This window comes from Orcinus orca, chromosome 2 (assembly GCF_937001465.1).
Source record: "Orcinus orca chromosome 2, mOrcOrc1.1, whole genome shotgun sequence".
Classification (NCBI taxonomy): domain Eukaryota; kingdom Metazoa; phylum Chordata; class Mammalia; order Artiodactyla; family Delphinidae; genus Orcinus; species Orcinus orca.
The window spans coordinates 135,425,924-135,438,320 of NC_064560.1; the positions used below are offsets into that span (position 1 = coordinate 135,425,924).

A 12,397-nucleotide genomic window follows, 5' to 3' on the forward strand; every position below is an offset into this window, starting at 1 on the left:
AACAAACAACCCAATCCAAAAACGGGCAGAAGACCTAAATAGACATTTCTCCAAAGAAGATATACAGATTGCCAACAAACACATGAAAGAATGCTCAACATCATTTATCATTAGAGAAATGCAAGTCAAAACTACAATGAGATATCATCTCAGAACGGTCAGAATGGCCATCATCAAAAAATCTAGAAACAATAAATGCTGGAGAGGGTGTGGAGAAAAGGGAACACTCTTGCACTGCTGGTGGAAATGTGAAGTGGTACAGCTACTATGGAGAACAGTATGGAGGTTCCTCAAAAAACAACAAATAGAACTACCATATGACCCAGCAATCCCACTACTGGGCATATACCCTGAGAAAACCATAATTCAAAAAGAGTCATGTACCAAAATGTTCATTGCAGCTCTATTTGCAATAGCCAGGAGATGGAAGCAACCTAAGTGTTCATCATCGGATGAATGGATAAAGAAGATGTGGCACATATATACAATGGAATATTACTCAGCCATAAAAAGAAAAGAAATTGAGTTATTTGTAGTGAGGTGGATGGACGTAGAGTTTGTCATACAGAGTGAAGTAAGTCAGAAAGAGAGAGACAAATACCATATGTTAACACATATATATTGAATCTAAGAAAAAAAAATGTCATGAAGAACTTAGGGGTAGGACGGGAATAAAGACACAGACCTACTAGAGAATGGACTTGAGGATTTGGGGATGAGGAAGGGTAAGGTGTGACAAAGTGAGAGAGTGACATGGACATATATACACTACGAAACGTAAAACAGATAGCTAGTGGGAAGCAGCCGCATAGCACAGGGAGTACAGCTCTGTGCTTTGTCACCACCTAGAGGGGTGGGATAGGGAGGGTGGGAGGGAGAGAGATGCAAGAGGGAAGAGATATGGGAACATATGTATATGTATAACTGATTCACTTTGTTATAAAGCAGAAACTAACACACCATTGTAAAGCAATTATATTCCAATAGAGATGTAAAAAAAATAAAAATAACAAATTTATTATTCTGCAATTCTGGAGGTCATCAGAAGTCTGACATGGATCTCACTGAGCTAAATCTGTTGGCATGGCTGACTTCTTTTCTGGAAGTTCTAGGGAAGAAGAATCTGTTTCTTCACCTTTTCAGCTTCTAGAGGTCACCTGCATTTTGTGGCCTGTGGCCCCATCCATCATCAAAGCCAGCAATGCCATCTGAGTCCTTCTGCTGCCATCTCTCTGATTCTCTCCTGCCTCCTTATTCGCCCAGTCGATTCTTGAATTCAGAAATTCCTGCCCATCTTGTTGGGCTTAATGCATATGGGGGAGGAGAGGACAACATATATAACTATGATAGGTCATAGCACAGTCGTAAACTCTTGCTATGGAAACAGGTGAGAGTTGCTAACCAGGAGAGCTAGAGAAGATACTTTTGAGGTGACATTTCACCAGGTGGGCAGGGTTGATGAGAAGCCAAGGGAAGTCACACCATAAAAGCTCAGAGGTGTGGAAGGGCATGATGAGGAGAGGGTGTATGAGATGATCCAAAAGGCCTAACTCAGATGAAGTCTTCCTACCCTTGATGGCTGAATGTTCTTCTAGTCACTAGAGCACTGCATTTTTACTCAAATTATAAAACATCCTTTTTAAACTGTGATACCCTTTCTAGGAGGGCTAAGGCAGGAAGCTGTTATCATTGCTTGGGTTTATTTTTAACCCAATCTGTGTGTTAAAAATAACTGTGAGTGTGGGTCCAGAATAGAGGAGGGAACTTTCCATAAGAGCAGCCAAGTATCTGGAACCTGTTGTTGCCTGTGTGGAGTGTTCTAAGGGGATGTCCTGGGAAAGCAGAGGCCACTCATTAATTAGGGAGGGAAATGAGCGGTTTCTCAGACGGGCTGACTCAATGAGGACCATTCACATATTCATTCATTAAATATCTGTGTCTAGTCTCATGAATGTAGGAAATTCATTTAGTGGTCCACCTAATCCTTTACTTTCTAGGTCTAATAAATTTCAGAAGTCATCAGTGGAAGATGATGATGATGTTTTTATCGAACCTGTACAGCTTCCCAACCTTCTGCACTAGTGGTAGCTGATCAAAGAACCATAACATTTATATCATCAAAAAATTAGGAGCTGCAATGAAATGCTTCCACAATTCTTCCTTCCTCAGAAGAATTGGCTTGTCGGAAGGGACGTGTGAGACAATTGTCGTTGGTGATGAAGAGGACATGGAAACAAATCAAGGGCGAGAGAAAAATTCCTCCAATTTTATTGAATGGCAATCTCCTGAAACTAAAACTAGAACCCATGCTGTGGATTTCTCCACTTCCAGTTTTTCAAGAAGACCAAGACTGCAGTAGGACCTTTTAATACTGGTAGAATGAATGTGGCAGGAGACTATTTCAAAATGTAGATTCTGCAACTCATCATAAACCTGATTCTTGGATCTCCCAGTCAGCATCATTTCCCTGTAATCAGAATCAGCCAGGGGTAGAGTCCTTATCACCAGCAGCCTTGCTTCCTAAACAGATTTTCCAGTCTTCTGCGCATTAAACCAGTTAAAGTCTCTTGCGCAGACTGCAAAAAAGAAGGGATAGATTAATAAAAATAGCTATGTCTTCTCTGATTTATCAGTGTTACATATAATGCAAGTATACATTTTTTTTTATACTTGGGTATGTTTTTTCTAAACTTATACATGTTTACAGGTCAAGTAAGCTAGCATTACTTCCATTTAATGCTTTGCTTATGAAAAATATAAATTTGTGTTTGACCAAATTAAATCCTTATTCTGATGTACTTTGTTTAATTAGTAATTATATCAGCTTAAAGATAAATTTCCAAGATCTAGGTAAGTTAAATCTTGGATTGGCATTAGATTGGGTTAATTAATGGAAAATCACTGGATACCTAGATCATTTGCAAGTAAGATCGAACACTAAAGTATTAATTATTAAGCATAATTTAAATTTTATATACCTTAGCTTCTTATTTTTATATACTACAGAAAAATCATATCTTTGGTTCATGTTAATGAACACGTTCATTTCTACCATTTTGAGAAGTTGTATATGGAATATTAGTGACTGTAGAAAGTTGTGTTATGTGAATTCTTGAGCTCTGCTAGTCTGATAAAATGCTGGGGTGTGACAGTTCACATTATCCACGCCCCCAGTCTTCTATGCAAAATAGAAGTTATTTTGGTTTACAGTTATAATTATTATAAATGGTTGAGACTACACTGAGAAGCAATATTTTCAGAGAATTATAACTGTGTACATGCTTCTGTGTTTTCAGGAAAAGACTAGTTTTGTCCTGAAGCAGCAGCGTGAAGTTTTTCATAATATTACCTTGTTTTTCTTTTAATCTCTCTAGTATCTGTAATGAGGTCTCCTCTTTTGTTCCTGATGTTGGTAACTTGTGTTTTCTCTCCTATTTTCTTGATTTGTCTGGCTAGAATTTTATTAATTTTGTTGTATTTTGCCAAAAACTCCCACCAGTTTTGGTTTCTTTTTTTTTTCTATTGCTTGTTCATTTCTATGTTAATTTCTACTCTTTATTTCCTTCCTTATATTTACTTTAGCTTTAATATACTCTTCTTTCTCTTGTTTCTTATAGTGGAAACTTGGATTATTAATTTTAGACCTTCTTTTCTAATAGAAGCATTTAAATTTGCTTCTAGGCAATTTTAGCTGCTGTAGCTGTACCCCACACGTTTTTTTTAAAATTTTATTTAAGTATGGTTGATTTACGATGTTAATTTCTGCCGTACAGCAAAGTGACTCAGTTATACACATATATATTCTTTTTCATATTCTTTTCCATTATGGTTTATCACAGGGTAGTGTATATAGTTCCCTGTGTTATACAGTAGTGTATATCCATATGCTATACAAGTGTATGGATAATCCATACAAGTTATTGTTTATCCATCCTATATATACTAGTTTGCATCTGCTAATCCCAAACTCCCAATCCTTCCCTTCCCCACTCCCCTCCCCCTCCCCCTTGGCAACCATAAGTCTGTTCTCTTTGTCTGTGGGTCTGTTTCATAGATTTGTTCATTTGTGTTGTATTTTAGATTCTACATATAAGTGATATCATATGCTATTTGTCTTTCTCTTTCTGACTTACTTCGTTTAGTATGATAATCTCTAGGTCTATCCATGTTGCTGAAAATGGCATTATTTCATTCTTTTTTATGGCTAATAGCCCATTGTATATATACACCACATCTTTATCCATTCATCTGTCGATGGACATTTTGGTTGTTTCTGTGTCTTGGCTATTGTAAATAGTGTTTCTGTGAACATAGCGGTGCATTTATCTTTTTGAGTTATAGTTTTGTCTGGGTATATGTCCAGGAGTGGGATTGCTGGATCATATGGCAACTCTATTTTTAGCTTTTTGAGGAACCTACATACTGTTTTCCATAATGGCTGCATCAATTTACATTCCACTAACAGTGTAAGAGGGTTCCCTTTTCTCCACACCCTCTCCACCATTTATTATTTGTAGACTTTTTGATGATGGCCATTCTGATTGGTGTGAGGTGATACCTCACTGTAGTTTTTTTTTTTTTTTTTTTTTTTTTTTGGCGGTACGCGGGCCTCTCACTGTTGTGGCCTCTCCCGTTGTGGAGCACAGGCTCCGGATGCGCAGGCTCAGCAGCCATGGCTCATGGGCCCAGCTGCTGCGCGGCATGTGGGATCTTCCCGGACCGGGGCACGAATCCCTGTCCCTTGCATCGGCAGGCGGACTCTCAACCACTGTGCCACCAGGGAAGCCCTCACTGTAGTCTTAATTTGCATTCCTCTAATAATTAGTGATGATGAACATCTTTTCATGTATCTCTTGGCCATCTGTATGTCTTCTTTGGAACAGTGTGTATTTAGGTATTCTGCCCATTTTTTGATTGGGTTGTTTGTTTTTTTGTTACTGAGTTGTTTGAGCCGTTTGTATATTTTGGAAGTTAAGCCCTATCAGTTGCATTGTTTGCAGATCTTTTCTTCCATTCTGTAGGTTGTCTTTTCTTTTTTTTTATGGTTTCCTTTGCTGTGCAAGAGCTTGTAAGTTTGATTAGGTCCCAGTTGTTTTTTTTTCGCTTTTATTTCTATTGCTTTGGGAGACTGACCTGAGAAAACATTGCTACGATTTATGTCAGAGAATGTTGTGCCTATGTTTTCTTCTAGGTGCATTTATCTTTTTGAATTATAGTTTTGTGTCTATAAGACACATACAGTGTCTTATAGACACTATATATAAGACATATGGTGTCATGTCATATTTAAGTCTTTAAGCCATTTTGAGTTCATTTTTTTGTATGATTTGAGTGTCGTAACTTCATTGATTTACATGTGGCTGTCCAACTTTTCCAACACCACTTGCTGAAGAGACTGTCTTTTCCGCATTGTATATTCTTGCCTCCTTTGTTGCAGATTAATTGACCATGGGTGTGTGGATTTATTTCTGGGCTGTCTGTTCTGTTCCATTGATACCACACTGTTTTGGTTACTGTAGCTTTCTAGTATTGTCTAAAGTCTGGGAGGGTTTTGCCTCCTGCTTTGTTCTTTTCCCTCAAGGATTGCTTTGGCAATTCTAGGTCTTTTATGGTTCCATATAAATTTTAAGATTATTTGTTCTAGTTCTATGAAAAATATCATGTGTAAGTTGATAGGGATCACATTAAATCTGTAGGTTGCTTTGAGTAGTATGGCCATCATAGCAATATTAATTCTTCCAATCCAAGAGTATGTTTACCCCACACATTTTAATGTGCTGTGTTTATATTTTCATTTAGTTAAAAATATTTACTTTACTTTTTATCTTTTTTTTCTTTGTCACATGGATCATTTAGACGCTTACTTTTAGTTTCCAAATATTTGGGGGATTTTCTAGATATCTTTGTATTATTTTTAAATTTAACTCCCTTGAGGTATGGTTTCAATTATTTTAAATTTATTGAGACTTGTTCTACAGCCCAGGTTCTATGCCTAGTGAATGTTCCATGTGGGCAGAGAAAGAATGTGCAGTTGTTGGTTGGAGTGTTCTATAAATGTTAATAGGTCAAGTTAGTTGATAATGTTGTTCAAATCATGTATATCCTTGGGACTTCCCTGGTGGCACAGTGGTTAAGAATCTGCCTGCCAATGCAGTGGACATGGTTTCGAGCCCCGGTCCAGGAAGATCCCACGTGCTGAGGGGCAGCTAAGCCTGTGTGCCACAACTACTGAAGCCCATGCGTCTAGAGCCCGTGCTATGCAACAAGAGAAGCTACCGCAATGAGAAGCCCGCACACCACAACAAAGAGTAGCCCCCACTCACCACAACTAGAGAAATCCTGCGTACAGCAACGAAGACCCAACACAACCAAAAATAAATAAATAAATGAATTAATTTTAAAAATGCTTTATAAAAAAAGAATCATGTATATCCTTACTGATTTTTTGTACTTCTTCCATCAATTATTGAGTGAGGACTGTTGAAGTCTCTAGCTATAATTATGGAGTTTTCTATTTGGTCTTTCAGTTCCAACAGTTTTTGCTTTATATATTTTGAAGCAAACGTTGTTGTTAGCTATATACACATTTAGGATTGCTATGTCTTCCTGAGGAATTGGTCCTGTTATCATTATGAAATGTTCCTCAGTGATCACAACTAGTAAAATTAATCTAGTGGATTTTTGTTGATTTATAGAAACATTTAAAATGGACACACAACTTGTGTTTTGTGAAAGCTACATCCCCTGTATCCTGCTTCAGTTTTTTCCATGACATCTGTGTCCATCACACAATTTGTTTTTTTTTTTCTATCTTCCCCCACTAGAATAGAACTTCCAAAGAGTAGGACTTCATTTGTTTTGCTCACTGCTGTATCCCAACTACCTGTCACAAAGTCTGACCTCAATAAATACTTTCTGAATGAATTAATGTTTAAAAAAGCTGCAATAGCTATGAGCAGATAATATTCCCATGACTATCCCATTTACTCCATGGTAAGAAGGCCTCTGCTCACACAGGGCCTATTTCAGAAATAACTTCTACACTCCAGTGTGCTCTCACACTGCCCTTCAGCACAACTAGTGCCACAAAACAGTGTTGCTTTGGGTTCTTAGGGTCTCAGGGAGACGTTAGTAAGATAATTCTTTGTTTTAATTTGCTCTTTGTATCTTTAGTCCTGAATCATTCCAGAATGGTGATTCCAGAATGACAGACACCCAGACTCTGCCCCCCACACCCTGGACCTGTATTATGTGCCTCCAGTCACTCCTTCAGGAAGCCATTCAGGCCCTCATGTAAGGTGGACTTTTGGGCTAGCCTCACTGCTTCCAGGAGTGGCTCTATATATCCCTGGATTGTAGGGTGAGTAAGAGTTTGGTTCTTATACCAAGACCCCAACTGTATAAAGCATTTATATTTCACATCTCCTTAGCCACACTGTGGTTTCACTTCCCCCACCGACTGTTCCTTCACACAGCTGAAGGGTTTTGTTTTCCCAGGAAATTTAGCCTTCAAATTCACCAGGAAAACTGAGCCTACCCTGATTGAAATATTTGATAATGTAAACTGCAGATAAAACATCAATCAAGTATTTCTCTCATATTTACTTTTGAAGAGGAAAAAAACCTTTTTAAATTAATTGTGTGTTTCATGTATCATAAAAAGATCCCTGAGCCTGATGGTCAGAGTTCAAATCCCTGCTCCATCCCTTGGACATACACCTTCCTGTGAAGGGAGAAAATAATAGTGTCTGCTCTGCTGGCCTCTGAGGGTTGATGGAAGAATCTATGAGAAATGATTGGGAAAGTGCCTTGTGCATTGCAAAGCTCTGCAGGTGTGTAAATTGCTGTCGTTGCCATGAGAAGCTTTTTTCAACTTTAAGGTTTGCAGTGATTGAATATTTTTTGCTCATTAATTCAAGAAGAGCATTTGGGTATTTGGATCAGAGGCCTTCACTACATCCTGAACTGCACCTGCCTGCAACTCTTAAACTGGGAGGAATACAACCCAATATCCATTGGCTGTTACCTTGGAAACTAGGACAATTTAAAAACACTGGAAAGGAAATACTGTAACTGGGAGGAAAAGCACACCTGGGCCCAATCACCTTTTTTCTTCCAAAGCTTAAAATATTAGACACCTGTGTAAACATTTCTTAATCGTTTTTTTAAACCCATAACTTATTGTTAAATACATGATGAAAATGAGAGAGGGCATAAGATCTTTTCTTGCTTTGGGGAAGTTAAGACTTAAAAGTCCTACTACTTGTATCTACTGTATACCTACTATTAGCCTATTGGTTTTTCTTACTGTCTAGGATGCTATCAGCAGGCTCAAGCTGTATTCTTGGCCAGCTGTAGGAGTCCCAATGTAATTATCTAGAACTACAGAGGAAAAAAAAACCATCCAAGCACCCAATAGAACTTTCTCCACAAACTCCCTCATCCTTGTGATAATGTATAATTCTGGTTCCTGCTAAGCTCACGAACTCCTTTCTTTCTGTATCCTTCGTTGGCTACTCTTTGTGACCCATAACTGTTGAGACACCCCCCCCCCCCACCTCCTTCCCCCTATGCTTTAGTGCTTGGATCCTGCTTGGATCCTAAGCTCAGCCACTTGGAGTTTGGTCTACAGAGTATACATATCTTATCTCTGGTTCAATGGGGGACACTCCAGTGCCCTCAGTACCTCCCTCCTCTAAATTCATTTAATCCAGATTCCTGGGATTGTGGTTCAGTAGGTCTGGAGGGGAGCCCTGAAATCTGCATTTTAATAGGCACACAGGGGATTCTGATGCAGGACTCTAAGGGCTACTGTTTGAGTATCACTGTATTCAAATGCTGGCCTGATTTTTATCTTTGATCTTTATCTTTCATCTTAAATTTAATGAGCCTAAAACTAACCTCCACGAATAGATACAGGTTTCTTTTGCCTGTCGTCATGCCTGCACCAGTTTTGTAAATGTAATCAGTGTAATCTTTGTTCTTCCATCTTCCCTTCTTTCCTCCTCCCTCCTCCTCCTTCCTTTTTTTCTCATTCTTCCAGTCGTTCCCTGTCTGGTTGGCTCCTCCTCCCCAGTCTTCATTCACATTAAATCTCATTCTTAGGGCCATTCCTCTAAATCCCCACCCTCATCAACTCACGCATGGACTACCCAGGTCTTCTAGCCTCTCTCTTTCTGCTCTAATCCTTCTTTCACGTTTTCACCATGTCACTTAGCTATTCAAGAATAAGTAGTATTGCCTGTTTGCCATGTCAGAACTGAACTTCTCTCCCTAGTATTTTATGTTTTCCTCGTTACTCCGAAATTATGTATTTTTATTTTCTGAACTAGTGCCTCAGTCCATTATTTAGACACAATTTCTTTTCTCTTGCCTTTGAATGTGTAGTCTCAAAATATATTCCTTGCAAACTTCCATGGACATAGAATTTATTTGTTAGAGAGGAATTTTGATATACTGACTACATTATTATAAATTCCTTCCCATAGGCGAGGTCTAGAGAGGAAACCAAGTGGACTGGTGGACTGATTGAATGAGAACGTTACATTCCTCTGTTTTACGGCAGAGTTAAATTTCATTTTTGTGGTTTCCTTAGATTAAACGAATTTCTCTTGTGCAGTGAACTTTGAACTTTTAGAGGGAGTAGATTACCTTTTAATAGATTGTCTATTGGTAAAATTTTCCTAAAGCTGTTGAGCCAGGATTTTAAGTCAATATATAGTTTTGTACACCTTAAAAACTATTTTCTGTCCTGAGAAGCTGTACATTTAGTTAAACTGAATCTACTAAGACAAAACTCTGACATGTTTTGAAAATTAGAAACAAGTACTCAGAAAATCAGGAGAGGTAGCCGGTCACTCTCATAACAGGTTTTTTTGTTCTTATTCCAGTACTTTGATGTCTCTGGTACCCATGCAGTAGCTTATGTTGGAAACGGTTTAAGTACTTGATAAATCACAAATGTTTCTTTTCAGGGCGCTTATCATTGAGGTTGGCCACTGTCCAGCATCTTGAGAAAGACTTAACAGTTCTCAACCTCTTTTTACCACAACATAACATCCCTAAGCGATCCCCCTCTTTCTGACAGTAACAGAGGTGTACTGAATTAGTTCTCAGAAGATCTCTCCTTTTCTCCTCTCTGGGTAATGTATTATTTGAAAAAGTTCCTCAGGTGGTTCTGAAACCCCCACCCGTTCTGCATTGGGAGTCACAGCTTTCAGATCTCCTAATTGCTCCTTCTTTAATATAACTAAAATTTATTGGCTTGATTTATGAGTTTCTGAAAGATGCGTGCTGAAATTTGCCTCTGAATTTATAGCTGTGAAGAAGTTTTCATTGTAGTTCTATCACATTTGCTTTATATAATTAGGTGCTTACAAGTTCAAGATTGTTTCGTCTTCCTGGGGTGTTTTCTTTTTCTCCTTATGTAGTATACTACTTTATCCCTGTTAATGTTGACGCATTACCTTTTATATTGTCTGATATTAATATTGCTATGTATTCTTTCTTTTGGTTAGTATTTGCTTGACATATCTTTATCCATTTCCTTATTTGCAAACCTTTGGTGAGATTTTTAAAAAGTATGTTTTCTGGTAAATAGCATTATTTGAATCTTTAAAAATTGACTTGCTCTCGGGCTTCCCTGGTGGCGCAGTGGTTGAGAGTCCGCCTGCCGATGCAGGGGACACAGGGTTCATGCCCCGGACCGGGAAGATCCCACATGTCGCGGAGCGGCTGGGCCCGTGAGCCATGGCCGCTGAGCCTGCGCGTCCGGAGCCTGTGCTCCGCAACGGGAGAGACCACAACAGTGAGAGGCCCGCGTACCGCAAAAAAAAAAAAAAAAAAAAAAATTTGACTTGCTCTCATCCTATTTTTTAATAAATGGGTTTAATTCAGAGGTCAGCAATCTTTTCCTAGAAAGGATCAGACAGTAAATATTTTTGGCTCTATGACCCATATAGTCTCTGCTGTAACTACTCAAGAAATAGCCACTGACAATACATAAATCAATGCACAGAGCCAGATTTGTCCTGCCAGCTGTAGTTTGCCAACCCTTGGGCTTAGTCCATTTACATTTTTGTGATTGATAATATACCTACATTATTTCTGTCAAATTATTTTTTTTCTGTTTACCGTCTGTATTACTTAGGGTAGTGCCAGCTGAGGTTACAGATGAACCTGGAAACCTCAGTGGCTTAACATAATAGAAGTATGTATTTTGTTATGTAAAAATCCAATCAGTGGCACAGAGGGTATGGTCTGCCCCACACAGTCATTCAGGAATCAAGGTTTCTTCCATCTTGCGGTGCTGCCACTCCCAACATGTTGGTTCCAAGATCACCCTAGAAAGGGAAAGAAAGGGTTAGGCTGCTTCTTAACCACATCAGCCTGAAAGTTATTTATATCACTACTGCTCACATTTTGTTGATGAGAACTAGTCATATGGTCCTACCTAGAAGCAAGAGGGGCCTGGGAAATGTAGTTCTTGGCCTGACAGCCACTTCCCAGCAGCAGTTCCTCACTATGGTAGAGGATCACAAATCTTTGGCAGACATCTGGACACTTCTGCTGTAGCCACGCTTTTTCTTTGCTGCTTTTTTTTTTTCTTTTCTGCTTTCTGTGTGGTTGATTTTTTTTTCTATTTTCCCTTATTCCCTTTGTTGCTTGCAATATATATGATGCATTACTTTTATTTTAGTGGTTGTCCTTAAAGTTTTAACATATATACATAATTTTAAAAATTTCTATAAAGCCTATGTTTATTCAGTATATCTTGTCTCTTCTAGATAAGAAAATAATTTCTTTGTTCCTCTCTTCCTCCTGTACCTACACTGCACATATCTTTCTTCATATTGCTGTCTAGGGTTTTATTTAAACCTAACCCTCCCCCCCCAAATAGTTATTATTTTTATGGGTAAGGATTAAATATACAGTTATTATATTTTTATCAGTTTCTATACGCATTCTTCAGTTTTTTGTTTGTTTTTTTCAGTGAGTCTCTGGGTAGTAAGCACCCCTAGTCTATTAGTTTTTAAAGGAACCTCCATACTGTTCTCCACAGTGGCTGTATCAATTTACATTCCCACCAACAGTGCAAGAGGGTTCCCTTTTCTCCACACCCTCTCCAGCATTTATTGTGTAGATTTTTTTGATGATGGCCATTCTGACTGCTGTGAGGTGATACCTCATTGTAGTTTTGATTTGCATTTCTCTAATGATTAGTGATGTTGAGCATCCTTTCATGTGTTTGTTGGCAATCTGTATATCTTCTTTGGAGAAATGTCTATTTAGGTCTTCTGCCCATATTTGGATTGGGTTGTTTTTTTGATATTGAGCTGCATGAGCTGCTTGTAAATTTTGGAGATTAATCCTTTGTCAGTTGCTTCATTTGAAAATA

The 12,397-nt window shown here is 38.4% G+C and overlaps 1 protein-coding gene and 1 pseudogene across 4 annotated transcripts in view; both read left to right on the forward strand.

Annotated features, from left to right (window-relative positions):
* Positions 1–12,397, forward strand: part of AKAP6 (A-kinase anchoring protein 6) — a 599,311-nt gene that overhangs the window by 11,340 nt on the left and 575,574 nt on the right. The gene's annotated exons all lie outside the window — the stretch shown is intronic.
* LOC101277872 (zinc finger MYM-type protein 2-like) lies at positions 1,930–2,580 on the forward strand (annotated as a pseudogene).